We start from the raw sequence: 6,000 nt of genomic DNA on the forward strand, positions 1-6,000 counted from the left end.
ATCACCAGTCCTCCACTTTAAATTTACCCTCTCACCCTGTGACATCACCAATCCATCACAGAAACCCATCCTCTCACTGTGACATCAATAATCCTCAAATAATCCCATCTATTTACTTTGTGACATCACTAGTCCTCAAATAATCCCACCTGTATACTCTGTGACATCACCAGTCCATCACAGATAACCCCACCCTCTCACTCTGTGACATCACTAACCCTCTTCAGATAATACCACTTACTTACTCTGTGACATCACCAGTCCATCACAGATAGCCCCACCCTCTCACTCTGTGACATCACTAACCCTCCTCAGATAATACCACTTACTCTGTGACATCATCAGTCCATCGCAGATAACCCCACCCTCTCACTCTGTGACATCACTAACCCTCCTCAGATAATCCCACCTATTTATGTGACAATAATTTTATAATCCCACCTCTCACTATGTGACATCACCAATCTTTCACTGAAAACCACTCTCTCACTGCGATATTAGTAGTCCTCACTCTGCGACATCACTAGTCCTCAAATAATCCCACCCTCACACTATGTGACATCACTAATCCTCCTCAAATAATCCCACCTATTTACTCTGTGATATCACCAGTCCTTCACAGATTAACCTCACCCCCTTACTCTGTGAGATCACTAGCTCCCTAAAATGACCCACACTCTGTGACATCATCACTAGTCTTCACCACATCACCGTGACATCAGAGGTCTCATCCACCTACTCTGACATCACCTGTCCTTCACAGATGACCCCACCCTCTCACCCTATGACATCATTAGTCTCCACAATTCTCACTCTGCCCTTTATCTGTTGCTGAAATCTTTCTAATCTCTTTTTATATCATTTTGCCATTGATGCTCTGACAATGAGGCAACAACATTCTCTTTTACTGCAGGCTGTAAAGTGAGTTGTTTCCTTTGGCCCAGTTTTCAATATTGTCTCTTTCGACACTAGATGTCAGCACAAGAGAAACCCAAAATAGAAATCGAGATAAAAACATAACCTGTCAAAATCACTGGAAACGTCAACCTAATAAATTCTATATTTATTTATTGTGCCCTAAGATATGCCCTAATAAACAGTAGTGCCCCAATACAAATGATAGTACCATGCATTACATCAGTGTGTTGCTGCTATATAGGGTTATACTGACAAGAAGAATACTGTAGGCGACAACCAAATAGTGCCATGTATTACACAGATAGTGCCACACACTAGCCAAATAGTGCAGTACAGTACACAGATAGGGCTATGTAGTACCTAGATAGTGCAGTACAGTACACAGATAGGGCTATGTAGTACCTAGATAGTGCCACATAGTACCCAGATAGTGCAGTACAGTACACAGATAGGGCTATGTAGTACCTAGATAGTGCCACATAGTACCCAGATAGTGCAGTACAGTACACAGATAGGGCTATGTAGTACCTAGATAGTGCCACATAGTACCCAGATAGTGCAGTACAGTACACAGATAGGGCTATGTAGTACCTAGATAGTGCCACATAGTACCCAGATAGTGCAGTACAGTACACAGATAGGGCTATGTAGTACCTAGATAGTGCCACATAGTACACAGATAGTGATGCATACCACTGCATAGTACACAGAAAGCGCCATGTACTACACAGATAGAGCTACATAGCACTGCATAGTACACCGATAGTGCCTCATACTGCCCAGATAGTGCCATGTAGTACACAAATAGTGCCACACACTGCCCAGATAGTGCCATGTAGTACACAAATAGTGCCACACACTGCCCAGATAGTGCCACGTAGTACACAAATAGTGCCACACACTGCCCAGATAGTGCCATGTAGTACACAAATAGTGCCACATACTGCCCAGATAGTGCCATGTAGTACACAAATAGTGCCACACACTGCCCAGATAGTGCCATGTAGTACACAAATAGTGCCACACACTGCTCAGATAGTGCCATGTAGTACACAAATAGTGCCACACACTGCCCAGATAGTACCATGTAGTACATAGGGCCAGATATAATGCTACAGGTAAATGCTTCTGTCTTTGCGCAGAGAAATAGTGAACACATTAGCTGGAATCCAGGACTTAGCTGGTGGATCTCACATCCCGGCCACAACGTTGCGCAGTATACTGGGGACCCTACAGGCCGCCATATTAATGGCCCGATACCTGCCAAGCCTGTGTGTCCATCACCTGGTGAACACCGCTACTGCCTGCAGTAACACCACCGCTATATGACGGCTGGATATTATAATCTTACAGAGGTCACTGTATAATAACATTAAATATCACATGTCACCAGTACAGTATTGTACAGCCCACCCTGCAGAATATCCCACCAGCAGAGATGACTACAGTTGTATAACAGAAGGTGGCATGTACTGAACGTCTCAATGTAGTCTCAATTCTGCAGAACATTTCACCATATGTTGCTCACAAATCTCAGTATAGCTACAGCCCTGCAGAACATCTCATCTCCTGTTAAACACGCATCTCAATGTAGTTACAATTCTGCAGAACATCTCATCTTCTATTTAACACACATCTCAGTATAAGTACAATTCTGCAGGACATTTCACCTCTTGTTAAACACACGTCAGCATAGCTAGTTTTGCAGAACATCTCAGCTGCTGCTAAATATAATGAATCTAAACCTCACATTCGTTTATAATCAGCTCCCTATTCATATACAGTACTGCAGAACATTTCACCTATTACCAATCATACTCAGAATAGTTATTCAAACTTTGCAGAACATCTCCCCTTGGTCAGACATGCTCCTCATTTCATTGACAAGTCTGCAGAACATCGCACCTCAGAGAGACATGCTTCTCATGTCATTGACAATTCTGCAGAATATTGCACCTCAGTCAGACATGCTCCTCATATCATTGACAAGTTTGCAGAACATCTCACCTCCTGTTTTCCTTGTCATCTGTTCATCCTCAGCTTTTCTCCTCTTAACTCACATCAAAACCTGCTGCTCTGCAGAACATCTCCCCTTCCCCTCCCCCATTCTCAGGCTCTTACCTGTAGTGGCTGTCGGTGCTGAAGTCGGGGTGCGAGTAGTGCTGTAGTCGGAGCCGCAGTCGAGGGTACAGGTAGCGCAGCAGTCGGTGCAGCAGTCAGGCAGGTCTTTACTGTTAGGTCTGTGCTGTCAGGTGTGTCCCAGGCGGCAGAAGCTGTTTATATGAAGAGTTGAATGATGCAAGCACGGGATGTAAATAGCAGCCTCCAGGGGCCCCGACACAACCAGGCGGGGGTGGGGGGGCCACAGCCTCTCCACATCAGTGTGACCTGCAAAGCTGACACTCTACAGGAGCCTTAACCCTTTTGTTACTTGCCTGCCAGTTCTATCTGTCCCCTAATATTCCATTCATTGTGTGGTTTAGTATTCTGCTTCCTCCATTGTGTTTGTCACCCAGCTTTCTACACACCCTGAATGCCAGGTATAGTATTATGTAGCTATAAATTGTCCTGCTCCCTGTCTCTATGGCACTGCCTGTGTTAGTGTCAGTCTTTACTGAAGTTCTGGTATTCTATTCATGAACCAGGAAGATCAGGATGAACTTAGATACAGTGTAGGTCCATTCTGATAAGGCATAAGAAAGGAGATCGTGACCCTTCATGTTCATAAAAGGCCATGAGAGATAATGACCCTGCAATGATCGCCTGTTTACGGCTCAAGGTGATAATGAGAGGAGCGCTACCTGTTAATGACGTCCTTTCTGCCTCATTATCCCTGTCACCTCTTCCTCTAATTATCATCCATCAAGGTCATGTGACCAATGAAGCCACCGGAATATCAGACACGTGGCCCTGTTGTTATCCATGTATTGTAGTCAGCGTGGATGTTTCCATTCACTGACCGAGAGCTCAAAATGGTCAATAAAATGAAACACTAAATTGTCACAAATCTGAGGTTTCCGAATTTTTTAAGAAACAAAAGTGTAGCAGGGGCTTAGAGAATGTTCCAAAAATCTATTAGAAAGTCACAGAACTTCTCCTCACGTGATAATTCCAGTTGGTCAGGAACCGTCATGTGACCATCAGTGACCTGAGTACATTCCCAGTCTGTGTAAAGTCTGATTAAATTACATCATGTCACCTCTGGGGAGCGCTGCAGCGCTCTACTCCTGGGACACAGGCTCTAGAGACATGCTCTAAATGGGGTCTGTACAATGATCTCTGCAAAGGCCGCCATCATCCTCATTACAGTGTTTAACCCTTCCCAGAAAGATGGCGAATTATTGTCAGCCTCACCATACCTGATAACAGATAGTAATAGATTGTATTCTCCTGTCCTACAGTCGGCCTCTCCTCTCCTGACATGGCTGATAACAGATAGTAATAGATTGTATTCTCCTGTCCTACAGTCGGCCTCTCCTCTCCTGACATGGCTGATAACAGATAGTAATAGATTGTATTCCCCTGTCCTACAGTCGGCCTCTCCTCTCCTGACCTGGCTGATAACAGATAGTAATAGATTGTATTCCCCTGTCCTACAGTCGGCCTCTCCTCTCCTGACATGGCTGATAACAGATAGTAATAGATTGTATTCTCCTGTCCTACAGTCGGCCTCTCCTCTCCTGACATGGCTGATAACAGATAGTAATAGATTGTATTCCCCTGTCCTACAGTCGGCCTCTCCTGACATGGCTGATAACAGATAGTAATAGATTGTATTCCCCTGTCCTACAGTCGGCCTCCCCTCTCCTGACATGGCTGATAACAGATAGTAATAGATTGTATTCCCCTGTCCTACAGTCGGCCTCCCCTCTCCTGACATGGCTGATAACAGATAGTAATAGATTGTATTCCCCTGTCCTACAGTCGGCCTCCCCTCTCCTGACATGGCTGATAACAGATAGTAATAGATTGTATTCCCCTGTCCTACAGTCGGCCTCTCCTGACATGGCTGATAACAGATAGTAATAGATTGTATTCCCCTGTCCTACAGTCGGCCTCTCCTGACCTGGCTGATAACAGATAGCAATAGATTGTATTCCCCTGTCCTACAGTCGGCCTCTCCTCTCCTGACATGGCTGATAACAGATAGTAATAGATTGTATTCCCCTGTCCTACAGTCGGCCTCTCCTCTCCTGACCTGGCTGATAACAGATAGCAATAGATTGTATTCCCCTGTCCTACAGTCGGCCTCTCCCCTCCTGACATCGCTGATAACAGATAGTAATAGATTGTATTCCCCTGTCCTACAGTCGGCCTCTCCTCTCCTGACCTGGCTGATAACAGATAGCAATAGATTGTATTCCCCTGTCCTACAGTCGGCCTCTCCTTTCCTGACATGGCTGATAACAGATAGTAATAGATTGTATTCCCCTGTCCTACAGTCGGCCTCTCCTCTCCTGACCTGGCTGATAACAGATAGCAATAGATTGTATTCCCCTGTCCTACAGTCGGCCTCTCCTGACATGGCTGATAACAGATAGCAATAGATTGTATTCCCCTGTCCTACAGTCGGCCTCCCCTCTCCTGACATGGCTGATAACAGATAGTAATAGATTGTATTCCCCTGTCCTACAGTCGCCTCTCCTCTCCTGACATGGCTGATAAAAGATAGTAATAGATTGTATTCCCCTGTCCTACAGTCGGCCTCTCCTCTCCTGGCTGATAACAGATAGTAATAGATTGTATTCCCCTGTCCTACAGTCGGCCTCTCCTCTCCTGGCTGATAACAGATAGTAATAGATTGTATTCCCCTGTCCTACAGTCGGCCTCTCCTGACATGGCTGATAACAGATAGTAATAGATTGTATTCCCCTGTCCTACAGTCGGCCTCTCCTCTCCTGACATGGCTGATAACAGATAGTAATAGATTGTATTCCCCTGTCCTACAGTCGCCTCTCCTCTCCTGACATGGCTGATAAAAGATAGTAATAGATTGTATTCCCCTGTCCTACAGTCGGCCTCTCCTCTCCTGACATGGCTGATAAAAGATAGTAATAGATTGTATTCCCCTGTCCTACAGTC

At 45.1% G+C, this 6,000-nt stretch overlaps 1 protein-coding gene across 1 annotated transcript in view; it reads right to left on the reverse strand.

Moving 5' to 3' along the window:
• The window catches only part of TRIM66 (tripartite motif containing 66), a 28,612-nt gene extending 25,442 nt beyond the window's left edge, over nt 1-3,170 (reverse strand). The window contains exon 1 of the mRNA XM_075283625.1: nt 3,040-3,170. The gene's annotated coding sequence lies outside the window, so the exon portion shown is untranslated. The remainder of the gene's footprint in view (nt 1-3,039) is intronic.
• Nucleotides 3,171-6,000: the final 2,830 nt, after the last annotated feature.

This window comes from Leptodactylus fuscus, chromosome 7 (genome assembly GCF_031893055.1).
Source record: "Leptodactylus fuscus isolate aLepFus1 chromosome 7, aLepFus1.hap2, whole genome shotgun sequence".
Taxonomy (NCBI): domain Eukaryota; kingdom Metazoa; phylum Chordata; class Amphibia; order Anura; family Leptodactylidae; genus Leptodactylus; species Leptodactylus fuscus.